General features: G+C 49.5%; 1 long non-coding RNA gene across 1 annotated transcript in view; it reads left to right on the top strand.

The window, feature by feature from the left end:
• LOC138994431 (uncharacterized) overlaps positions 1-26661 on the top strand; it is a 300667-nt gene that overhangs the window by 211906 nt on the left and 62100 nt on the right. The window contains exon 4 of the long non-coding RNA XR_011468433.1: positions 18217-18276. This is a non-coding gene — a long non-coding RNA (uncharacterized lncRNA). The remainder of the gene's footprint in view (positions 1-18216; positions 18277-26661) is intronic.

Raw genomic sequence — 26661 nt, 5'->3', positions numbered from 1 at the left:
AAAGAGTGGGTGCGTGGCCAAGCTCCTTGATAGCCTGAGCTTTTTCTTCAAGGTTCCATCCCTCTAAGAAGTTCTCTCGCCATTGCCATGGTACCCATACCCGGGAGGTGGCCTTCTGGGAGTTTTGAACTGAGAACCCAAGATAGTCTCGGTTCTATATAACTTAAGGAAAGGGGTTGGAACTTCTAAACTCTCACTTTTTTCCATCGGTAAAAGAAAAGGGTCATTGTTACCGTTAACACTTATTCTGTGCTCCATTATTATGTACCAACACTTATTATATACCCGAGCGCTGTATGAGTATAATCTTGTTGAATTCCCATGATGACCCTATGAGATTGTGCTGGGGATTTCCGGATCCACTCTCCACTCTTTTCTGCCCTGCTCGGTGCCTCAAGAGGCTGAGCTGTAGAAACACCGTCAACAGGCTTTCCTGCCCTTGGCCTTCGGGATGGGGCCAGCCACGCAGAGGAGGAGAAGAAAGGGAGCCGAGCTGGGCATTGCAGGGTTGCTTTGCTGGCTGCATCCCTCCGTCGGAGTTGAAGCTACTGTTAAGGTGCATCCCTCTTCTGAGCTCTTGGGTGGTGGTTCCGCTGGGTCTAGTCTTGGGCTACTGTTCTACCCCCCTATTTCCCCACACCAGGGGTGGGGAACCTTTTTTTCTGCTAAGGGCCAGTTGGCTATTTATACCATCAGTCACAGGTGAATACAAATTTATCAACTTAAAAATTAGTCTACTGTCCAGTGATATGACTTAGTGGTTGAATGTCAGCCCACGAACCAGGAGGTCACGGTTCGATTCCCGGTCGAGGCACATGCCCGGGTTGCAGGCTTGATTTCCAGTGTGGGGCCTGCAGGAGGCAGCCAATCGATGTTTCTCTCTCAATTGAAATTTCTATCTCTCTCTCTCCCTCTCCCTTCCTTTCTCTAAAAATATTATATATATATATGTATATATATATGTATATATATATATATATACACATATATATACATATATATGTGTGTATATATATATGTATGTATGTATATATATATATATATACACACACATAATTTTTTCTTCTAAAAATTAGCCTGATATATTTGTTCAAACACTTAATTAACTCACCCCCGATGCCTGGGCAGGGCCAGACCAAGTGATTTCTCGGGCCTTATATAGCCCGCAGGCGGAGCTCCCCCACCCCGCCATATGCTCTGCCCACTCCTGTAGAAGCAGTGCCCTTGTCACTTTCTCTTTAAGTTGCCCAATTTGAGTGGCCGCCTGTTCCTCCCAGAACCCTGACAGAGGTAGAAGTCGTTTCTAAGACGATGCTCACTTCACTGGCAAGGACGCTGAAGCTTGGAGAGAGGTGAGCAGCTAAGGCCAAGGGGCCGTGCCTACTAAGAGGATGGGGATTCCGATCCAGGTTGGTCTGATCTCAGAGCCGATGGTTGATGACTGCTCCTCGGCACATCTGTGAGCCCCCTGCCCTGTTGGCGGCCCCTGGTGAAGGCGCCGTCACTCCTCAGCTGGTGAGCACGCCACACTCTGCCTCCTGGGACTGGGCAGACCCGCCTGCCTTCCCATTCCAACATCCTTGGGACTAAACACCTGAGTCTGGCTGGCAGGTGGCCTGGTCTGGGATGCAGACTGTGTCACGGTGCTAAGAAGACACTTGAGGCCTGACTGAGCCTGGCTTCCTTGGCACTGTGGCCCCTGACGTGAGGGACACGGCGTGGAGGGAATGCTCTGTGGGATGCAGGGAGTCAGAGTCGCTCGCCTCGTGTTGGAGTCATTCCCGGGAGCGTGGGTTTCTGTCCAGGGGGGCCCAGGACGTTGGCTCCCACCCCTCCCACACGTCTTCAGAGCCGCGCCATGGAGGGCGCAGGTGCCTGTGAAGGACAGGACGCTGGGCTCCTCCCGGGGTTTGTGCGTTTCCACTGGGCTCTCCTTCCCATTGGTGCTTGGAGCCCAGTGGGTGTGGTTTAATGGATGGACTTGCCTGACAGGCGGTAGGCTCTCGATATTGTTGAAATAAGCAGTGATCACACCTTGAGAGCACTAGGTGAGCAGGGGGCAGCGCTCATGGAAGTATCTGAATCACTCCCATCCGTCTCTCAGAACGCAGGTTAAGGTCAGGGCCAATGGAAGACGTTTGCTGGGAAATTAACAATGCCGGGAATACTTGCTGGGAAAGCAGTAAATGATAGCAGCTGTCATTTCTGAGAGCGGCATACGTACCAGGCACTGTGTTGAGGTTTAATCTTTACAACCCTATTGATAGAATTACCCCCATTTTACAGACGAGAAGGTTGAGGCTCCGCGAGAACGTTGCCACGACCTCCAGATTGACATTTCTAATAAATGACAGCATTGGGATTAGAAGCCAAGTCTGTCCTCACACCTCCGAACTCTGGCTAATTATTGAAAACCCTGGGTTGGATGCCTGGCACTTGCGGTCTGCGAATCCGACCTTGTGGGCGTGGTCTAGATGCCGCCCCAACGTCCCGCCACGCCTGTAACCTCGCCACCCGAGCAAGTCCTCTCCAGATATGATCCCTGCTCACCCCCGTTCCCCCTTCCCTGAGGTTTCCTTCTTGCCAGTTTCCTCTTCTCCTCATTGTGAAATGGCTTCTCTCTGTTGCTGCCTGCCCCAGCCCTCGGGCGAAGAGGCACTGAAACTGATTCGCCAGCGTTTGCCCTGACCTGTCTGTCGCATCTCGCACCACCGGGGGTGCTTTGCCGCTCAGCTTTATTAATCATTTCAATTTGACGTTGTATGTGTTTTATGGTCTTCCCTTCTGCCCCCACTTTGCTCCCATTCAATGATGTTTACCTTTTAACGCAACACTGGAAGGGAAAATCTATTTCTCCTGCCAGACGTTAAGACGAAAAGAAAAACACTCCCTACCACGCACACACACTCATACACTCACACATATACACACTCACACACACACTCACACTCTCACACACACATATCACACACTCACACATATACACACTCACACACACTCACACTCTCACACATATCACACACTCACACATATACACACTCACACACACACTCACACTCTCACACACACATCACACACTCACACATATACACACTCACACACACACTCACACTCTCACACACACATCACACACTCGCACATATACACACTCACACACACACTCACACTCTCACACACACATATCACACACTCAAACATATACACACTCACACACACACTCACTCTCACACACACATATCACACACTCACACATATACACACTCACACACACACTCTCACACACACATATCACACACTCACACATATACACACTCACACACACACTCACACTCTCACACACACATATCACACACTCACACATATACACACTCACACACGGTCACATATTCACACTCACAGACACACATGCATACTTTCACACACACAAACACTCACATAGTCACATACCCACACTCATTCACACACTCACGCACATACTCACTCACACTCACACACACATTTTGCCTCCAGTTTCCTCTTTAATATACACACATGGGAGAGCTGAGCAAACCCCAAACCTTGTTTTTCTTTATTTTTCTCGTTGAGGTTATTACAGATGTCCCCATTGTCTCCCCTTTGCCCACCACTATCCAGCACCCAGTGCCCCTTCCCTCTGGCCATCGCCACACTGTTGTTTGTGTCTGTGGTTATGCATATATGTTCTTTGGTTAACCCCTTCACCTTCTTTCATCCAGTCCCCCCTCTAACCTCCCCTATGAGCAGCAAGGACATTGTGGGGGACATGAGGACCTCACTGGCCATGTGTGTCACACTCACATGTGCGTCTAAACCACCTCCGGGCCCTATGCAAATGCAGATTCTGGTTCAGTTGGGCTTGTAGGGAACCCAAGGTTCTGCATTTCACGCCAGGGAGTAGCAAGGTGATCCTTTAATTGTGGCTCCAAAGCTTCCCTCTCCCTCCCCTCCCGCCTCCATTTCTCTGTCTCTGAGGGTTCTCCATTCTCCATCCTGCAGGGCAGCGTGCCTTAGCTCCAGAGCGCTCTGGGCTTCCCAGCATCTCTCATGAACGCCGTGCCCAGCGCAGTGACCTTGCTTTTTACTGCTGAGGGACTTTTCTGGTTTAGGCTGGTGTCTCCCTGCTAAGCCCTCCCGAGGATAACAGTTAGTTGTCAACTGGCTGGGAGACAAAAGAAATGCATTTTGCTGGAGCCAGTTTTCCTCAAAACGCTAATGGCACCTTTATCTCCTGGTAATTAAAGCTCTGACTGATGAATGCGTAATTACGCATAAGCCGGACTAAAGCGATCGTCTTGGTCTTTCATCTTTCGGCTTACTTCATTTAGACGGGTAACAGTCTTGGGCGTGCTTCAGAGAAGAGCTGTTCCGAGGTGTCTGCCTTGGGTGGAGTCACCGGGGGAGGAGGGGCTGGTCACCACCACAATTACTGTGGGGTGTGAAGGCCAGAGCCGCCTCTGTCTCCATGAAGTAGTGGCTTTGGGTGGTGGAAAGGGCATTGGGGAAGCCATAAAATGTGTCGGGATCTGCCAGACTGTTCGGAAGTTCCAGCTGTGGCCCGTGGCCCGGGTCCAGTTCTGCCTCTGGATAGGTGGGATGACGGGACTCTGCTCCGCCTCTGGTCCCTGGGCCACTGACTTCCATGGTCCCCTCCCTGTCTGGGAACAGGCTTGTTCTTCGTTCTGGCGGCCCTTGACCATACCCGTGTTGGTATCGCTGTCATCCTGTGCCCATCCCTCCCCAGGTCTGGGTCAGGGCTGACTCCAGGCTTCTCTCCTCCTGGGCTCATGGAAGCAGGGAGAGTTCTGGGAAAATGTTTGGATCTCAAAGTACCTAAGCAGTAAGGGGCCCATCAAGTGATCATAGAACTCATGGGTCCTAGACATGGACTAGACTCAAAACCCCTGTGTCCCTCACATGAGCTAACAGACGACACCTTGTTCAACTCTTCTGAGTCTCAGCATTCCCATCTGTGAAATGGGAAACATTACTATACCAGTGTCATGGGGTGAAATACAGTACGTGTTGGCTTAGTCAATGATCTGGCTGTTGCTCTTGGTATTTTTATTACATGGGAAGACCACCGCCTGCTCTTTGGTTGCTCTTTGGAGCCACAGGAACTATCTTAGTCACACCTTTGAGGATTCTCTCCCTCCCTGAGAAGTCCCCAAAGCTGCTTGGAAATCTGAGACCACATGGGATCAACGGCACAGGTGCTGTTGGGCTCTCATCCGCTCTCGAGCACAGGGGCATTCACGCGGGGGAGATGAGCTAGGTCTAAACACCCATGATACAGCTACAGCCATACCACCCTGAACGCACCCGATCGCATCTAAAAATACACGATACCATGGAAGGAATAACCTGAAGACATTGGGGAATCAGTAGGCATTTGATGGGTAACCCCCACCGGATGTGCTCTGTGCTGTGTATTGTCACACATATTCACATATCTTCACTACGATCCCACAGGGCAGATGTTAATACTGTCCTCTGACACATGAAAAGATCAAGGCTTAAGGGATGGCTCCTCCCAGTTTATGTCACTGCTAACTAATCCATACAGGCTCCCTATCCCAATAAGGCCTTTGACACCACTGTCCTCTTAGGCTGCATTTCCGGTTCCTTTTTTGTTTTTCTTCAATGCCTCCATGTTTCTCAAATGTACCTCCCTTCCTCTCTAAGGTATTCATTCATTCCATCCCCTCAAACTAGGCTTCCACCCTCAGCGCTCTGGTGACACTCTCACTCAAAGGTCAACAATAACCTACTTCTTCGTTGTCAGATTGAATGATCCTTTGTCCTTTGGTCTTCTCCTTCTTGCCTGGTATGTTCTCCTGTTGATAGAAGCCCTTTCCTTAGACTCTAAGACAACATAGCATACATTTTTCTCCTCCCTCTTGACTCATCACTTCTCCCTCTCTGCTGTCTCTTTTCCCCTCCTCATACTTACTATTTTTGCTTTTATTTCTGTATTCGATTGCTTGGAAAATGTATCTAACATCACAATTTCAGCTCTATTCTTTAGGCTTTCCCTTGTTTATATTTGTATTTTTTTAAAAAAAAATGTTTTTATTGATTTCAGAGATAGGGAGAGGGATGGAAACATCAATGATGAGAGACAATCATGGATCAGCTGCCTCCTGCATGCCCCCTACTGGGGATCAAACAATCAACCTGGGCATGTGCCCTGACCAGGAATCAAACCATGACCTCCTGGTTCACAGGTTGACACTCAACCAACTGAGCCATCTGACGGGGCTAAATTTGTAGTTTTAGACTTTCATCTAATTAGCTATAGGCACCTGTACCCCAGCTGTATTTCTCTAGATGTCTCTCCATGCTCTCCAGCTCCACAAGTCTAAAAGAGAAGTCTGTGTTCCTCTTTGATTTTTCTTTCACTTCCTGATTTCTCTGTTTTGTCAACATACCATGGCCCTTCAAGGAGAAATCTCAGTCACCTTTGATTGCTCTGTATTCTGACCCTCGGTTTCAACTGAGAATCTAAATCCTACAGTTTCAGCTCCTGAGTCCTGACCCCATTGTGAGGCCCTGAACACCTCAAACCTGAATTATTCAAGTGATTCCCCACAGGCTTTGACTTCTTCCATTCGTTCTTCAGACTGGGATGCTCTACACCACACAGAGGATTCTGGAAATGCCAGGTTTATTATATTTGTCTGCCCAGAAAGCCTACTAAGTAAATGACACATGCCTTAGCTTGAGAAGTTCTCCATTTATTTCCAACCTGCTCACCCACCACCAGTCACCTCAGAAACTCTTGGCTCAAGTCAAATTTGACTATGTTCTAATTAGGATTAAGTTCAATTGCCAGTAACAGTATAACCCAATATAACAGTGACTTAAACTACACAGAAGCTGATTTCTCTTTCATTTCAAAGACCAAGTACAGGCAGCCCAGGACAGGAATGTTGGCTCTGTTCCAGCATGAGCCCAGAGACCCAGGCTCCCTCTATCTTGTTGCTCTACTGTGTGTGACTTCCATTCCCAAGATCACTGTTTCAGATCCCGCCATCGAATCCACAGTTCAGCCAGAAAAATGGAGGGAAGAGTGAAGGACAGTTATTCCCTTTAAAGACATTTTCTGGAAGTTATATGAATGGCTTCCACTTAAATCTCTTTGGTCAAAATTTAGTCACATGACCATACCCAAATGCAAAGGAGGCTGGGAATTTTTTATTTATTTGTTTTTACTGTGGGGGTCATATTCATGCCTGGCTAAGATTTGGGGTTTTAGTAATAAAGCAAGAAGGCGAGAAAAGCTATTGGGGACAAATAGTGATCCTTGTTACAGCCAAACCTTTCTTTTTTCTCATATGGCATGGATGTTTTCATCAGTATGTTATGTTGCATACTGGCCTCCTGACATATTTTCCTACTTATCTAAGTCTGGCCTGTCAGAGAAACATTCTGACAGTGAGTAATGAGCATTGACCTGGGGGTTGCACAGAACCAGGTTCAAATCCTGGTTTTACCACCTTCACTTGCTTTGTAAGACCTTGAACTCAATGTCTCTGGACCTCCCTTTTCTCCTCTGTCAAATGAGACAACATAACTCATGTTGGTTATTAATAGCACAGTGTTGGGCAGAACTTATGTGCTGGAGAGGTACAGGTTTCTTATCTTATCAGCAATCATGAAAATGACTCCATTATCTGTAAAGGCTCAACTCAAGTCCTTTTCCCTTCACAGAGAATTTCCTATCCATTTCAGATTAGGACAACCATTCCAGGCTTTGAACTCTTACAATAATACAAATACATTTGAGACACTGTTGTGAAAATTAATACAGGGTGCTTACAACATCTTTTTCTCTTTTTAATTTTGAACCCTCAGAAAAGTTGAAAGAAATGGTGATTTGGCTTTTCTTAGATTGTTGCCTTAAGTGGTTATGTCTTCACGTACTGCATGCCCTGTTTTCTGAACTAGAGAAAATCTCTCTCGAAGGTAACGACCGTGTATTAAACAGGAAGTTTCCTTTGTTTTTGATTCTTTGTGTGGTTTTTTTTTTTTTTATATCCTCGAGTGCCTCCAATGCTGCTTAATAAAAGTGTGCATTTCACCTCTTCCTGTCTTCTCCTGTCTTTGATGACTTTCACGGATGTCCAAACAGCTGCAGGCAAGGAGCTATGTGCAGGATCAGATATTTAGCACCTGTCAGAATTGTTCATTATTGCGTTAAGGTGCGGTCTCCGGGCGGCTGTGTCTTTCTCTCACTTCTTCTTTGCACATATCACAATTCCCAGTAGTATCCCTAAATCAAAAACACAGTTGCTAAGTGAGCGAGTGAGTGAATGACGGGATGAACGGATGACTATAGAAATCCAACTTCGAGGATTGGGGAGTGACTCAGATGGTCAGCAAAAGAGCACAGACTTGGTCTGACATGAACCAAGGGCCCTAAATGAAATCCTGCAAATAGCAAGCTCACCCAGAGGCAACGATTGGTCCTGAAGATGTGTTCTAGGTGTCCCTCCACTATCCTTAGGGAAGTATAAATGAACTCATTTCAATGCCAATCCCACCTCCCCTTTTAAAATAAAGAGTTGTGTTCCTGAGATATCATACATACTCCCAGGCTCTGTGGAAGGCTGATTGGCTGTATTGGTTGCCTTTCTTTCATGGACACTGCAGGGAGCTGGGATGGCCTCCCAAAGGCAGTCAGAGGGAGCTGATCTCCTTCAGCATCGGGCCCCCGTGACATGGTTGTGGTCCCATCTACTTTGCAGTAGGATCAGAAGGACTATCTTCGAATCTGGAGAAAAACCACTCCCAGTCGCATACTTGTGAATGACGGATGATGAAGCTGTGCGCGTTGGGTGCATAAATGATCTTCACTCTTCAAAACACTTCCAAGGCAGGTATTGTTATTCCATTTTACCAATGTATTCACCCACAGTCAGTGGGGATCTCACATGATCACACACGCGGCTCCCAAGGGGCGAAGGTGAGGTTTAGACCCAGGTTTGTTTAGTCCCAAACTATTGTGTGTGTTTAAAATTCCACCATGGAAGCCTCTACATGAATATTTCATTAATAAAGAGCATATTTCAGAAAACATAGAAATAAGCAAGTTTACTGTAGCAGGACTTTCTCAGCCCATTTCTCCTTCTTCCTCCTCCCACCACACATCCAGAAAAATCAACTCAACGCTAGATGTTAAGGTCAACTCTTATTGCTTGTTCTTCATCCAGACTCTTGAAGGCAAGAATTCACATAGTCACTTTTTATTTTATTTTATTAATTTATTTTTTTTGTTGTTCATCCTCACCCAAGGATATTTTTCCATTGATTTTTAGAGAGAGTGGAAGGGAGAGGGAGAAACAGAGAAAAACATCAATGTGAGAGAGACACATCGATTGGTTGCCTCCTGCATGCATCCCAGCCAGAGCCAGGGAACCTGCAATCAAGGTACGTGTTCTTGACCAGAATCAAACCCAGGATCCTGCAGTCTGAGGGCTGATGCTCTATCCACTGAGCCAAACCGGCTAGGGCACTTTTTATTTATTTTAAAATTATTTATACTTTATGAAATGGCCTCTTCTCAAAATCACCGCTTGGCCTGACATGATGGTCCCAACGACCGTGCCAGAGCCCAGCTTGCCCACGAGAAAGCTGCCTCTCACCTGGCCCGAAGCACCTGCGTCCTCTCCCCTCTCCTCCTGGCACCTACTCTGTATACTTTACAGCCAGTAATAGTCATGTGCACCCATGACACACACACACATCATAAACCGAACAGATAAAGCGCGTTATTACGCCTTTGTCTCAGTCACCAAAATAGTGTGGCGGCTGAACAAAGGCTTTGAGCGGAGAGATTGCAGAGTGTGTTGCCTTCCTCTCTCTTTCCCTCCCCCCGTCCCTCCTTCCCTGGCTCAGGGCACTCCACATCCCGGCCACAAAGCGTCACATTCCTCCCCAGGTTTAATCTCTGCTACATTCCGGCCTGCGGGTTATTAAGAGGAGATTGTGAAGGGCAGTGATGAGGACTAGCTGGAGACTTTTCCCGGATAAAGGGTCCTTGCCCAGGATTATCTTCATTTCATTGGCAGTAATCCCACCGCCCCCTCAGCCGGTTTCGCCTTTCCTGGGGTGAAGGCAGGTGCAGAGGGAGGGCTCTGCTGTGATTGGCAGGGCTGCGTAGGGCTGACCTGAAGGTGCACAGCCAGGATTGGAGCCTGGGGAGGGGTCCAGGAGCTCCGTGGGTGGTGGAATTTGAAGTAGTCCTTGATGAGGCAGCCTGGCTTAGTAGAAAGGTCTCTAATGCTTTTCAAAATGGCAAATGAGTCCCAACCCCTTGGTTGACTTTGAGTTTGACCTTCACAACAGTCCCCATGCGCTTACGGGCAATGCCCTTTGGTTCCAGCCCTTTGCATTGTGTTCTGCGCTCGCCACCTCCAATTCTGCCTCAAAGACACATGCATTTCTTTCACTTCTCACTTCCCTCTTCCAGTTATTTCATTTTCACTGATGCTCAAATAGGTAAAGGTAGCAGCGCATATGCAAATTTAGGTTTTAAAGGATCAAGTGTTATTTGTCCTTTTTGCTAATGGGAAGATGGAAGGCCGCTCTTCAGCAAGGATTTTAGATGCCAATGGCAGGAGATTTTTCACCCGTGGACAGGTGGTAGTGGTAGCTGCTTACTTGTAGTAGCCTTGGCATCTGTTGGTGAGCACATGTGAGCAGGCAACAGATGGGGCTTCTGGTGGCTGATGGGGAGGGTGAGGATGTGTTCAGGGGCTGGGATCACAAAGACCACCTTGCTGGAATGGCCACTAAAAGCAAATAGGGTAATAGTTTCGGTCAGGATGACCTGGGAACTTATTAAGTCAGCATTCTGAGCATCTGCTTGTTTTAGTTCAGTTTTGTTCTGTTTAGAACAAACACTGGTGGCCTCGTGTGAGAAATCCCTGGGTAGATTAGAGGAAGGAGTGGACAGTGGCTGAGTGATTCAACCACAAGGGATAAGGCCTCCTCTATGTTGGTAGCCAACAGAAAGGGAGAGGGAAGGATAGACCAAAGAGACGTTTCAAAGAGGGAAGGACACATCTTAGTTCCGTACTGCGCCTGGGAAGTGGCAACGGGAGGGGGAAGTTCCATGCTTCCAAAACCAAGGGCCTGAGAGAATGAAAATGAGAGGGAGGGGGAGGGGAAGCGTAGACAATGATTTTATTGATTAAAATAGAGATTTCGGGAGGGGGAGAGGGTGTGAGAGAAGAGACTCTGGGTATATTATGATTCAGAGGAAATTTTAGAGACGAATGAGAATACCCAGCAGGAATCTGGGGTATGCGGGATGAAACTGGGATAGAAATTTAGAACTCGACTTGTAAACATGGCAACCATCTGTCCACAGGTCGCAATTAGAGCTCTGAGAATGAATGAGCTTTTGCAGGGCTGGAGAGAAGAGAAATCACATTACTGAACTAGTACTCTGCACCTAAGACACAAGCAATTCACCTCTAAAGGCAGCGGAGAGAAAACAAACACATCAACCTCTACGTGCTCCTGTGGTTAATCTGCACAGTGAGTCCAGTGGGAGAGAACAGGGCAATGTCTCGCGTCAACTCCAGGGCATTCCCGTGGCCACAGAGGTCAAACGGTACCAAGTGGCCTTGAACGAGGCCATCCGAGGCCTGTTTCCTCTTGAGGCAGGGACCAGGGTTGAATGTCCAACTTCCCCCTCAATGCAGGACGCCTGGCCCATAAGAGTTCCTCTTTGCTGTCTGTCCTAGAAACACACCATCCTTTCTGCTCCTTCTCTGAGACTCCTGGGGTTTGCAGCCTTCACTCTGAGCGTGTTGTCGTACGTAGAACCGTTTTTCCTCCTCTAAGCTACACGCTTATTCCAGTCCGTGTTTATATTCCCGTGGAAGGGGCTCCAAAGTAGACGTCCAAAGGTGCTCCATGTCCAGAGACTAATGATTTCATTTCTCTTCTCTGTGTAAAGGAGGTGGGACTAGATCTCCTGAGTCTGTCCGTCACATTCCCTTTCACCGTGCTGCTCTGTTATTTATTTTTTCACATCTGATTTCTCTCTGCAGCTCCCACGCCCATTATCCATACTGAGTACTCAATACATGTTTGTTGAATGAGTAATTGGGGAGGGGGGGGTGCAAAGGACAGAGTACAGTAGAATATGGGAAAGAAATATGGGATTTACTCCTAAATCCTGACTACCTCCTCTCTTCTCTTTTCCCTCAGGGTTTCTCAAAATCTGTTCCTCAAAATTCTGTGGGATCAAATATCACTGTTGAGTTTTTTTAAAAAAAGTGGTAGAATATATTTGTGTGTGTATTAATTTCCCATCGGGAAATCCTATGTTCTACTTGGGAAAATGCTGTGATCAAAACAATAATGAACAAAGCTCTCTTCCTGCAGGATTTCTCAGAGCCTTTGCTGCGCTAACGTACACTGCGAGTTGCTAAAACCGGTATTGACAAGGCAGTGTGTCCAGAAATCACTCCTCACTCCTTTTTAAAGAAAAATTCGAGGAACTAATTTTCCGCAGATTCCACCTTGGAAATCACTCACTGGTTACTATGATATCCAATTATAAGACATTTTTTTGTATATCTGGTACAACAACTATTATAGTTGTTCTATAAACTCTTCCGGGACCCCAACTTTCAGGTAGTTTCACCAAAAGCATCATTTGAGAGAAGAAACTAGCAATAAGCCCTTAAGGGGGCAGAGGATCAGGCTATTTCCACTGAAGCCTCGACAATACCAATTAGATGTTTGAAGTACATTTCATTCCATTCGAAATAGTGTTTGTCCTGCAAGTGGAAGGCTCCTGGAAAGGGAAGTTAAATCAAACCCCGGCACACCCCGAGTGCTCTAAAATTACTCATGAGAAACTTGATGTCAATTACCAGAGTAAAATAATAGGGCGTGTTTCTCTCTCTCTCTCTCTCTCTCTCTTCATTTAAAATACCGCTTCTCAGCCAAGCAGTCATGAGTGCCGTCAGGGGCCGGATGTGCTACTTCCAGCAGGGCCGGACAGGTTGCTGGGGCTCACCCGGCGGGTGGATTTATGGCTTAGCTTGCATTCTGGGCGACACAGGCAGTCTCGTGAGGAGCCCAGGAGGAGAGTGTGGGTGCTGGGCCTCCCTTTTTCTTTCCCAGCCCCAAGGTGGTTGTCTGCACCCAGAAGGTTTCTGTGCCGCCTGGATGGGCTTTCTGGGAGCATGACGGCGCGCCCCCTCTCTGTGCGGCAGCCGATCGCTGCCTCTCCCTGTGTGGGTGCACGGAGAGCTCCCTCGGCTGCTGGGAGGCTGCCGTATGGATCTTTGGGGCGCGCACTCCTTTTCTGCATTTTGGGATGAATGGGAAGGAAACAAATCCTTGCCAATGGCCTTGGGGGTTGTTCACAGCTCAATCTATGGCAAAAGGGAGCCCCCCGCTAAATTGCTGCATTGTAATATTGATAAACACCCCCTGAGTCACGGTGGTGTTAACCAGCCAGAAGCATTAGCTAAGAGGCCCAAGTTCTGGTTTTGACTGTTTTACTAACTAGACATCCCAGTGTCATTTCGCCTCCTGGGCCTCAGCATTCTCAACTAAATACTATTTTATTATTTTGTAATCTTTGTTGTTGAAAGTATTACATACGACCCCCTTTTTCCCAATGACCTCCTACAACCCACCCCTACCCCCACCCCAGGCCTTCTCCATCCATTGTCTGTGTCCATAGGTTACGCATATATATGCGTACAAGTTCTTGGGTTGATTTCTTCCCATGCACCCACCCACCCACCCTCGTCTTCCCTCTGAAGTTCCGCAGTCTGTTCTCTGCTTCTATGTCTCTGGATCTATTTTGTTTGTCAGTTTATTTTGTTCATTAGATTCCACATATGAGTGAGATCACGTGACACTTGTCTTTCTCTGACTGGCTTATTTCACTTAGCATCATATCCTCCAGGTCCCTCCAGGCTGTTGCAAATGATAAGAGTCCTTTCCTTTTTTTTTTTTTTTTTATTTAATATATTTTATTGATTCTTTACAGAGAGGAAGGGAGAGGGATAGAGAGCTGGAAACACCGATGAGAGAGAAACATTGATCAGCTGCCTCCTGCACACCCCCCACTGGGGATGTGCCCGCAACCAAGGTATGCCCTCGACCGGAATCGAACCTGGGACCCCCAAGTCCTCAGGCTGACGTTCTATTCACTGAGCCAAAGCAGTCAGGGCAAGAGTCCTTTCTTTTTGACAGCTGCGCAGTATTCCACTGTGTAAAGGTACCACGGCTCTTTTATTCACTCTTCTGCGGATGGGCACTTGGGCTGTCAACTAAACACTATTGACAGGTACACAGTGCCTCGAGCACTGAGCACTTTTGCTCGTATTCGGAAGTGTGACGCTTACAAAAGCCTTGTGCTTTGAGGATTGTCACCTCCTTCACACACAATGGAGACCCGGGACTCAGAGAGTTGGAGTGATGGGCCCAAGGTCACGCAGTGAGTGACAGACAGACACGGAGAGGAAGAACCCAAGCTCGGTGCCCTTCTTCCTGGTCTTACTGAGGAGATTGAACTTGACCATCAGCAGGTCCTTTCAGCTTTTAGCATCATCCTCCTAGGGGATTCAGTGCCTACTTGGAGGCACTCTCCTACACATGGCAGTCGAGGAATCTAGAATTCTCCAGGGCCATTGGAGGTCATCTCGGCCTTTTATCCAAATAATAAAGGGATAAATTCCCTCTTTCAGTGCACCGCTGAGTTACTAGGTCTTGTTATTTTGTTTGTTTGTTTGTCGTTTTTTTCTTTAAAAAAACAACTGGGTGCTGGAAGGTAGGATCCAGTATTCATGTTCACCACAGTCTGCTTTTTACATATGTTTTTACTGATTTTAGAGAGAGAGGACAGGAGAGGGAGAGATAGAAACATGGATGAGAGAGACTCACTGATCGGCTGCCTCCTGTACACCCCCTACTGGGGATCGAGCCCACAACTGGGGCATGAGCCCTGACAGGGAATCGAACCAGAGACCTCCAGGTGCACGGGATGACGCTCAATCCACTGAGCAACACCGGCCGGGCACTTGGTCTCATTTTTAACCAGCCTCAATACTGAGGAGACATCTCTACTGGAACCTTTCCTCTACTCTCTCCTGCTACCACTCAAGAAAAATTTATTTCTATCTTTTATTTTTTTTAAATTCATCGGAGAATTAATTACAGTTCATTAGCTCAGCAAATGTTACCCGTTTTTCATCAAGAACTGGGATGCATACAGTTCAGCAGCTAGTGTTGATTCTTCACCTTTGATAAGACTTAGTTTTCTCTTACTCTCCTCATGTGTGGTTTCTATCAGAATCCCCCATCCCCCTCCCTCCTTTTTAAGGTTCAGATGTCTCCAAGTCAAACATTGCCATGGTTACAACATTGACATCATAGAATTTGCTTAGCTGCGTCAGATCCCTCACGGTCTCTATCTTCATAATTTCCGACTCTCTCGTTAGTTCTCTGGGTTGTCCATCAACTTTTAATCTTCCATTTTGCCTCTACACTTTCCCCTCCTGTCTCCGTGTCAGTTCTCAAGCCTACGTGCTGAGTAGAAAGTGAAAAGTTGAACGTCTGAAATCTGATACCCAAAGAACCTGTCTGATCCTGTTCCGGTAGAGCAGGGGCTGAAATACCTGCCCCCAGAGTAACACCCACAGGACAGGAAAGGGGAAGAGGGGGAGATGGGCACCCTTTTTTTCCATCTGACAAATGCCTGTCAACACCTAGAAGGGCACTGTAGGGTCAAGAGGTCGAGGCAGTTACAGATTGTTATTTCCCTTAATAGAGCTGGGGACGGGTACTCGTCCTCCATGGAAAAGGAAGGCCATAATGGCATGAACCCAACAGAACCTTACATTCTGGGGAAGAGAGGACAAACTCAAGTTTTAGTGACACGGATTTCTGTCCTGGCCATACTCTCTCAGTGGGTCTGTGACCACAAAAAAGTCACTTACCCTTGATCTTCATTGTATCACTTGAAAACTACAGGCAATAATGGCCCCACAATAGGCCTCGCAGACTATGAAGGGAAACAGTTAGAGATGGAAAGGTGCATTGAAATACTGCGTACCTCGTGTAAACGCAGGGGGTGGGATTTGTCTTGCAAGCATCACTGTTGTTGGTGGAGTCCTTGGAAGGGAAGCATCAAACATGGGCTTTCCCCATGGACTGTATTCTTTTGTGTTTGATTGAAACAGGCCAACCGATTTTATTTGTGCCAGTTATGTGTCATCTATTCGTATCTGTTGATAGATGTGAGAATGACCTGTCACCCACTGAGCAGAGGGTTTATTTGAATGATCTGGAGAGCTAAGTCAGCTTCCTTTTTTAAAATTATTTTTATTTATTTTCAAGAGAAAGGGAGAAGGAGAGAGAGAGAAACATCAATGATGAGAATCATTGATTGGTTGCCTCCTGCACACCCCGCACTGGGGATCAAGACTGCAACCCAGGCATGTACCCTGACTGGGAATCAAACCATGACCTCCTGGTTTATAGGTTGACACTCAACCACTGAGCAACACTGGCCGCTCCCCCTCCCCTTCTTTTTAAATTGCACCTCCCTCCCCAGTCTGTGAGCTCATTTGAGAAGAGCATTCTCCCACCACGGAGAAGGCCGGTTTTTCCATTAGGTTATGTGGGTAGCTGACCTCCCCTGTTAAAACCCCCATCTCTTGCTTGCTGTCATTTTGCAGCAATGTAATGCTTAGCACACAATAGGGGAAGCTTCCGGGGCTCCTTTCGTTATTAACTTGACTTAGATTTCATGTTATCCTGAGGAGGAGCTCAAGGCAAGCTTTGTTCATAGAAAGAAGACTCTGTAAAATCACCTCTCAATTATCAGTTTGCAGTGAGATAAACTGAAGAAAGATTAGGTCACCAGCATTATCCAATTGTACCTGTCATTACTCATCCCTGATGGGTAAGTTTCATCCACTCATCATATACTCTCATTATATAATAAAGTCTCTGGAATCAAATACATTTTAGGACATTTATGTTTTCAAAAGAACACAATCTAAGCCAGGGGAATAGGAGAAATGTGTCTTCCTCATCTAAGACCAACTGAGACCTCTGTAAGAAAAAATTTAACCAATGATAGCGGCTTTGGTTGAGGAGGTCTTGCTTCTTAGATGCCTTGTAAATCTATCTGCTGCAGCTTTCTATTAAAGAAGGCGTAATGTAGTCCAGCCAGCATGGCTCAGTGGTTGGGCGTTGACCTATGAACCAGGAGGTCATGGTTCAATTTCCGGTCCGGGTACATGCCCGGGTTGCGGACCCGATCCCTAGTGTGGGACGTGCAGGAAGCAGATGATCAATGATTGTCTCTCATCATTGATGTTTCTCTCTCTCTCCCTCCCTCCCTCCCTCCCTTCCTCCCTTTCTCTCTAAAATCAATAAGAATGTTTTATTGTTGTTTTTTAAAAAAGAAGGTATAATGTAAACTTGAGGTCCTACCTTCTTCCTACCTCTTGGAACTCATTTCCTTCAGAGTTTCCAAACACGTGTAGATGAGATTCTCCATTCGCATCTAGAAGGCTAAGCTTGCAAGGCATAAATATGGAGGGGGAATTTCTTGAGAAAAAAGTGTGGGATGCATACTGGAGGGGACTCTGGAAGGATAAGGAAATGAGGAAAGGGACAGGTCAAGAGAGGGGGCCATCCTCATGGGGCCCCTGCTTTGCTGATCTCTATAGTACCCCTCCACCTTGGTGGTTCTAGGAAGTAAGTAAGGTGAAGTCCTTGGTGTTGCTCTTTGAGAATTTCCTTGCCCTTCAGTGGAAAGATATGGATGTTCAGGTAGATAGTTTGGGGAAGATGGGAAAGGTAGAGGGTCCCAAGTTAAGGAGGGATGTCTGCTTCCTGTCACCTGGCTCCCACGGATATTGAGCTGGGAGAGCACTGGTACTTGTCCCTGTGGGTCACCAGCCAAGTCACCTCAGGGTGCCAGTAGTTGTGGGTCAGCAGTGGCTGAGACAATTCCCTGAACATAGGAGACAATAAAACGAATTCCAGGGTCACTTCCACCTCTCACTGGTCAGCAAGGAAAACCCCTGTGAGAAAGCACCCAAGGGCCCTACACCAGGCACGCTGTCCACCTGTGGAAATTCCATGCTGTAGCCTTCATCCTCGGGCCACTTTCTCGTCTCATCGCCTCTCTTTTCCATTTCACAGCTAATACGTGTGATCCAGCGATGAACAGCAAATAAACACGAGCAAGCAACTTTCAGAAAGGTAAGGGGAGCCATCGAAAACTAAAGCATATTTCGTTCATTTCTAAATTAAATAGAAGTGCCTCTTTATCCACTCCGTGTTAGTGAAATTCGGTTCAAGTGGATAATTGAAAGTAGCCTTTAAATCTCCAAGCATGAAAATGAGGTGACTCTCTTGGTCTCCGGTTTCTACACGGTTCAGCCAAGATTTGCTAAGAAATCAGATGCAACGGGGACCAACGCCCTTCCCCTTCTCCGCGGGTCTCCGTCTGAGCTCTGCTGGGCTCATTAGTTGGGCTTCCGTGGCCTCTCCAAGGGTTTCTCCGAGGATGGGACAGGTCGAGCTGGTTGATGCCAGCTTCTTGTAAGCATTCCCAGATAGGAGCAAATCTTCCTGCCAGGTGCTTGGAACGGGAGGAACTTCTAGGGAGGAGTTCATGTTGGGTCTAGTTTCCATCGCTAATTAAAATCAGTAGGTAATGGGTTAGTAATTTGTTGTTTCCCTTTATCATGTTGCTGCCTTTTGAGGACCTGGGGGACGAGGAGGTTATGTCTTTATGGCTCCTGTCTGATTGGGGTGGAGGGGCCCGACAATGGTCTTCAGAGCCGTCTGCCCCCGGTTCCCTTTCTCGGATCTAATATTCTGGGTAACAGGGTTCAGAGGACCTCTCACCATGGGCCCCCGAGCCATGCGAAAGCAAGCTTCTCTTGAGTTGAAGTAGAAGAGGAATTGCAGCTCATTGAGCAATACTCCTCTTCCCAGGGGAAAATTCATAATTCGTTACCATCAACCCGCTTGCCAGTCAGTTTGCAGGGAGTGGGGCCAGGTGGGAGGAAAATGCTGACCCTTCTTGTTTAAGAACACGCCAGGTGGAAAGTCTGAACCCTGGGCTTGGCGTCAGGAGACCTGAGCTTGCATCTGGGCACCGCCACTCGAATCTGGGAAAGTCATTCCAAGTTCTGAAACTCAATTTCTTTATCTGTAAAATCGGAGCAGTTATAGCTCCTGTTGCCTACTTCAGAGAGAGGGCTGATGGAGGGAGGAAAATTAAAAGGAAGTATCGTTGGTGAGCCCAGTGGGCATGGCTCAGTGGTTGAGTGTTGACCTATGAACCAGGAGATTATGTTTCGATTCCCGGTCAGGGCATGTGCCTGGGTTGTGGGCTCAATCCCCGGTGTGGGGCGTGCAGGAGGCTGTCGATCAATGATTCTCTTTCATCATTGATGTTTCTCTCTCTCTCTTTCTCTCCCTTCCTCTCTGAAATCAATAAAATACATTTTATTTTTTAAAAAAGTATCGTTGGTGAAAGGATGATGGAAATCATAAAGTGAAAAACACAGTGGGATGTGATCATTGCTCAAGGACCGAGAAGACAGAGCGTGTTATAACTCATAAACTTGGTCCAAATAAAAGACACAACCTCCCCAACTCACTCCCTGTTATATCCTCCCATCGGAAGACCTTACAATCCTAGCAGGCTTTTGCTAGCATTGCTGAACATTGAGTCATGAGAATCATAGATTTGCTCTTGATGGAACCCTTCTGTCCCTACCTGCTGAGGGAAGACAGCCTTGTCCACTTCATGGACGATCTCATGGTGGCTTGTGGGGTGGCTTCCTGTGGACCTGGCCATTTCTAGAGCATGTCCATCTCACTCTTTAGTGTCCTGCTGCAGGGGCTTCAAGTACACCAGTGTCACGGCATGCGCGGCTTCCCATGGCCAGTTTGCCAGAAGCCCGTGGCCCCAGCAATGCTGCTGGGGAAGTGGAGGCAGATCCCGACAGGCCGGCGTGCGGGCAGGTCCGGCACCAGCCACAGGGAAGAACCTCGGGCCGGCCGCCAAGTTTCATCCAGGAGGGAACATCTCCCCTGGAGTTTATAACCCTGAAGGAGGGAGTCGGTAATGAAAAGCTGACCACGCCCTTAACACCACAACATTACTCATGAGCACCTTGCTGCTAATTAACAGCGGTAAATGCCACAGTTATTTCATGCCGCTCACCACTCGCAGGCAGCAACCCGAGACACCCCGGTGGGACGGAGGGGGGCGTTTGGCCCCGCAGGTTTCCGAGGTCCCGCGGAGACCCAAGCTCCAGCCGTTCCCATGGGTCTCTCATGGAGGAGCCAAACGAAGCCTGGTTTTGCTGCCCACTCTCTTGCGCCAGGCGTAGGGTACATGGCCTTGACTTCTCTGGAAAGTTCAAGTTGGGACCTGCTGATTTTTGAACACTCACTCCAGCAAGTGCTTATTTGATAGAAACAAGTCTCCAATCGCCTGTGAGCCTCCCAGCTTCCTGAGAGGCCTCCGGAATGATGGGGTAGCTCGCGCCCAGTGTTGACATGTGGTCTCCCTCATTGCCCAGAACTCGGAAGGTCTGACTCAGGGAGCATTTTCCGACTCTGCCACAACTCGGTTTTCCCATGTGGACACGTCCCCGTTGGGTGCTCCAATTTGACATGGCAGGTGGCAACCTTTCTTAAAATTTTTTTAAATACGAAAAACAACATCGATGGAGGACTTCCTCCTGCCGGACATGGAAGAGACGAAGATGAATAGGACAGGGTCCTGGCCTTCAGGAGCTCGCGGTCACGCAGGTTGGATAGAGGGCACACGTTCACCCGCAGCGTTGCATCGGACACACAGTGATGATGGAGGTTGAGGGTGCTCTGGTGATCTATGGGGAAAGCAGTCATTTGGAGGGGGTGCGAGAGATGAAATAAAAATAAGTTTTGAAGACTGAATAGGAGTTTTCAAGGAAGGGAAGTCATGCCATTCCAGGAAGAGAGGCCTCCAAGGGCGAAGGTATCAGAGAGCACAGCATGTTCCATTCAGTGGGAGCAAGTAGAGGCTACTTGCTTTTCCCAGATGGGATTTTTCTCGTGGGCTTGTCTGGTTGTCTGAGTCTCGCCTCCCTGTAGAACGTGTACTCGGGTTGCTCTGTACACATGCTAGCGTGTTCATGCTGACATGCTGTGCATCCTTGAAACGTTCTTGTATCACAGTGCGACGGTACTGGGCTTCTTTCCTCTTTTATTTCTTCCTTCTCTCCACCCCCAAATATGGGGCTCCATGTTCACCCAGCCCTTACAGTCCCCATTCAGCTCAGAGCCATTGCCTCTGGAGGTAATGAGTTTGAATTCACCTGACCCCCCCACCTTTTTAGCTGGTGTGTGGGAGTGGGTTGCAGAGGGAAGAGTGTGAGGCTCATTGCTTTTACTCCAGCCCCCACTTCCCTCCCCATACAATTGGCTAGGCCTTCCAGGGGCTCTTTCTTCTATTCTGTGGGTCTCCAATGACAACCTCGACTTCCTGTCTCACCTCCATCCTCTGGGCGTGTGTCCTCGGTGAGGGCTACATGACAAGCTTGATGGAGGGGAGGGCTCCCGGCATAAGCCCTATGGGACTCCCAAGTTCCATGACGTTTCTTGATTCATTCATTCACTCATTCATGCCTTCACCCACCCATCCGGCTCCAGGTGAAGTGCTAGGTGCTGGGGTTGCCACCCTGGACGAGGCAAATGGCACCTGCCTCCGTGACCCTTTCACTCCTCTGGTGGCCACCAGTCGGGCTCAGAGGTGGGGACCTGCGCTCCCTAGTATTCAGCCACCTTCTCAGAAGGGCACAACACACACTGGGAAAACCACATGTCTCTTTTGTGGGGTTGAGCTGCCCCCTTTGACCTGGAGCAGCCCCAGGTTCCAGGGAAGGTCAAGGCCGCCTCTGAACTGACCCAGAGATTGTGAGGAGCAGGGCTGCGGAGAAGGTGCCCAGAGGGTGTCTGATGCCTTGGCTCCAACTGGCTTTCGAGTGACTATTTTGTGTAGGCAAGACATTTAGTAATCCAGCCAGCATCTGGTTTGTCTTTGGAGAACATGCATTTCATGGGTCTGACCTTGAGCCCCTTTGCCCACTGGCCTGGAAATTGCGGGTGCCTTTGTTCAATAGTCGTTTTTGGAAAGGGGCACGTGAAGTGCTAGCCTTCTAGCAGCCTGGCTGACTCAGGCGTGGGCTTGGGGTTCAGCCTGCGTAGATATCTGCCACCAGCCCCTGTCCCTAAGGTTCTCAGAGCCTGCGACCTCTCCCCTCTCCTTGGGGCCGGGGCTTCTGTCTGGGTTGCACAGGGCCACACCCCCAGTGCCTGGAAGAGGGCCTGCGACGTAGTGAGTGCTCCATAAATTTTTGTGGGATGAGTGGTTGAATGTTCATTTCGACGCAGACACAACCACCGAGCTGCCAACACCTTGTGCAAAGGGAGGCGGGTGCTTGTTCTCTCTCGGCTTAATAACAGTCTGCAGGGCCTGCTGTCTTTTATATGCCTGCTTAGCTCACTGTGAAGACCCAATAAATATTAATTGATGGCCAAGAAGTTCTGGGGTTTGGCTCCAGCCAGATCCAAGTTCTATTTGGGGTGGGGGTGGGGTGGGGGACAGTTTACAAGAGCAGAGGAATGTAGGGTGTTATGTTGTGAGTCTGGAGACTCTCGGGGACCCCCCCCCTCCTCCATACCCAAAGCCTGGGAGAAGTGGGTGGGGACAGAAGGGAAGCGCGTAATTATATTCATGGGTTGTATAATTACACTGTCAGGTTCCCACTGGTGGTGGGTTTTAAAGGAGCTTTGAGTAATTTCGAATTTTGAAAGGCTTTGTTTTCCGGGGCTTTGTTTTATTCGCCCTTTATTCATCATCCTTGATCTTTTCCTGGTGCCTTCCAGGGGGAATTATCTCAGGCCCGCCGACGGTACCGAGGTGGGCTCCCCCAGTGGACTTGGTGCGCACACATGACAGACGGAGATTTGGGGAGATTATGGAACTTGCCGGTGGTTGGTGGTTTAGCAACAGGACCCAGATACCCCGAATCAAGCCCATGCCCCGCCTCCTGTTTAAGTGCCTTCCATGGTAGGACCTCGCGATGCACTAAAATAGTGGTTCTCACAGTCGTGTCCTCAGACCGGCAGCCTTGGCAACACCTGGGAACTCGCTAGAAGGGCAGATTCGTGGGTCCCACCCCAGGATTCCCAGAAACTCCAGGGTGGGGCCCTGCAACCCTGTGTTTTAACAAGGCCTCCAGGGGATTCCGGTGCATGGCCACATGTGGAAATCACTGCTCTAGATCTGAGAGCCTAGAACAGCGATTCCCAGGCATAGGGGAGCGTGTGGAATGAGCTGCTGCCCAGCTGCCACCCCAGACCCACTAGACGAGAATCCCCGAGAGTGTGGTCCAAGCGCCACATTAGCAGGTTGCTCTTTGAAGCTCCATCGAGGTTCTCATGATGCAAGGTCATGGCCGAGAGCCACTGCACCGGAGTAATGCCCTTTGCATTGGGCATACATTGGGGCTGTTCCCATGAGCAGAGGAGGTAGGGGCGGGAACAAAGGCGTGGGCCTCGCAGACCCTGCACAGGCACATAGCCAGCCCCTGCACGCTGACCACGTTCCCCCCAGTGCCCGGCCACAGCCCACCATGCTGCTCTGCACAGACAGAGGCTGTGACTCAGGAACCCCAGTGGGCGGGCATTAGGCCATGGTTTCACGAGCAACTGTGGTCACTGTTGCAACCACTCACAAATGCCATTATAGCAAATAAGCTGCCATTGGCACTATATACATGAATGAATGTAGCTCTGTCTCCGTAAAACTTTATTTATAAAATTGGGTGGTGGGCCATGGTTGGCCCACCGCTGCTCTGGATGAGAGACGTGGATTCCGTTGTTCGAGGTGGAGGGCTGGCTTTTCTTTTTCTAACTTTCCTCCGATCCCAGGGTGCAGTGGGATTGAGAACCACTGCTCTCGGTATTCATTTAGGTGACTTTTCACCCGCCATGTGCTTGGAGCTCTAACACACGGGTCAGATCATATCACGCCTTCACACCGCACTCCCCAGCGTTTTCCACATCACTCGTGGTAAAGTCAATGTCTTGCAGTGTCCATCGTAGTCTTGGGGTGTCCTTCACGGTCTTGCATGTCCATCACGGTCTTGCCCCAGCTTGCCCTTAGACCTTGTCTCCTAGTGCTCTGTTGCTTCTGTCCTCAGTCACCCGGGCCTCCTTGCTGGACCCAGAGCATGTCCAGCGCTCTGCTTGTCTCTTCCTCCCAGTCCTCCAGCAGAAAACTGCTGTCGCGGTTCAGTATTGCTGTGTGACCAACCAGCCAACACTTAAAACAGCAGCAGCATTGATTCTGGGCACCATCAGCACGCTGTGCGGGGCTGGCAGGGATGGCTCCTGTGGGTTCCACAGGAAGTCAGCTGGGAGCCGTGTGCCTCCCTCCCTCCGGGCGCTGGCGTGTGCATTCAGCGCTCCTCGGTCCCGCGGGCGACTGTCCGCATCTAAGGCCCCGCTTCCTTCAGCCAGGGCCCTTCCTTCCTTCGGCGGGGAGGACATGATCACATTCCAGGTGGCAGCGAGCATCCTGCCTGTGGGGAGGAGTTCCTTCCGCGGCGCCCCCGGCCGCGGCCCCCTCGGTGGGCAGCCCATCCACGTTAATAAATGTCTCACCTACCAGACAGCTTCAATAAGGTGAACCGTCAAGGGGAGGTCATGCTTGTCAGTTTCGTTTTACGGAGACATGGAGGGCCCGTCTGATGAGGCCCTGGAATTTAGTTATTGTCCCAGAGGAGAGGCAGCCGGGACAGACGGCAGCAGCTTCCCAGAGACCCGGCCCCCGCCCCTCCCGACGTGCTCTGGTTGGGTTTCCACGCTGGAAGTCCGGAGCCTGCTGGGACCACGGATGCGTCATCAGGATCATTTGGGTCGGGCCCTGATGTGGCACATGAGCAAACAGATGTGGAGGAGAAAGTGAGGGATGGGAGTCGGGCAGGAGCAAGCCGGGACCGTGGGCCTGACTCCCAGCCACGGCCCCCAGTGCCGGCTCTCTGATCGCTAACATAGGGGTCCCGGTCCCGAAGGCCCAGAGGCACCTGTGCCGCCTTGCTGGTGCCCAGTCACTTTCTGCTGCTTATTCTCTGTCTTGTGTGGGTCCCCCTTATACTCCAATAAGCCCGATTTCCAGCATTTGGCTCCTGGTCAGCCTTGCTCTGAAGCCGGACTGTGGGCTCGCCCCTCCCCGCCCCTGCTCCCTCTCCTTCACCCCTGCCTTCCAGAGGCTTCACCTGCCACGCTGGGTCTCTCTTCCTCCACCCGGGCCCCTCCTCACTGCCTTTCACTCTGTCAGGCCATGAGTAATGGTCCTTCTCCTTCAAAGAGGAAGCAAGATGGATGATGGAGAGAGGGTTTAGTGAGGATCCCTCCCCCCCGCCCCCACACACACACTCCTCTGGCTTCGGCACAAAACATGCGCCTGTGCCACGTGGATTTATGAAGTGGTCACGTCGCCCTGCCACAGGACACCTGGGGGCCACTCGCCCACCCACGGTCACGGTTCCTGTCTGCAGCCCGGCCCAGGGAAAGGTGCTCTGGGCGGATGTGCAAACTGGGCCACCCGTGGGGTGCATGGGCTGCTGTTGGGGCGCAGAGAAATGCAGGCAGCCACTGGGGCATTCTCCGGTCCTCCGGTCCCGCCTGCATCTCCAACCGGCAGTGGGGTGAAGGCGAGGTCTGCCTTCTTGGTTGTTTGCTTTGGATCCCGGGTCAAATCCTGCTCCAAGGAAATGGACCGTTTCTGCCCCCGAGGACATGCTCCCTCTCTGGGTATTTCCCTGGGTGACCACCTCCACCCGAAGGCGGTGCTGATTGGATTCCTGATGCACAACCAGGACGCGTTTAATAGGAGTCTGTCCCCAGTTCCAACCGGGACCTCCTTGTAAGAAACGCATGCCCCGTGCTCTCACTGCTGCATCCGACAGCCCTTCTGAGGAGCCGCTTGGCTTGTATCCCTTGGGTCTCTGTTTCAGGGATGAGTTTAGAACTTGGCGGAATAAAGTCTCCGAGGTCAGAAACTGGGCACCCTTCTTGGTATTTCCTCCCTCCTGCCCCCAGGGGCCTCCGGCCCCTCCTCCTCCCTCCCCCCACCTCAAGGCCCAAGCTGGAGGCAGGGCCTTGAGGAGGCGGAAGGGGGGGGGAGGGGCTGTGGTTTTCCACAGGGAGTGGGGGACAATTTTGCCCCCAGGGGACATGGGGCAGCGTCCTGAGACATTTCTCGGTTGTCACAGTGGGTGGGGGCTGCTATTGGTATCCTGGGGGTAAAAGCCAGGGATGCTGCTAGCGCCCTGCAGTGCACACACAAGTGACCACACACACACACACACACACACACACGTAAGTCACACACACGCACACATAAGTCATACACACACACGCCACACAAGTGACACACACACATGATACACAGGAGAATTACCAGTCCTAGTGTCAACAGTGCCACAGTTGGGAACCTCAAGAGCACAGAGAGAAACTCATTTTTTAAATAAAAGGCTCACATACAAACCTGTCTCGAAGTGCCCTGAGGCC

The sequence above is a fragment of the Myotis yumanensis genome, unplaced genomic scaffold (genome assembly GCF_028538775.1).
Source record: "Myotis yumanensis isolate MYYU_CA2020_CCGP unplaced genomic scaffold, mMyoYum1.0.hap1 SCAF_16, whole genome shotgun sequence".
NCBI classification, from domain to species: Eukaryota; Metazoa; Chordata; class Mammalia; order Chiroptera; family Vespertilionidae; genus Myotis; species Myotis yumanensis.
This window is presented reverse-complemented; position numbering and strand designations above follow the sequence as displayed.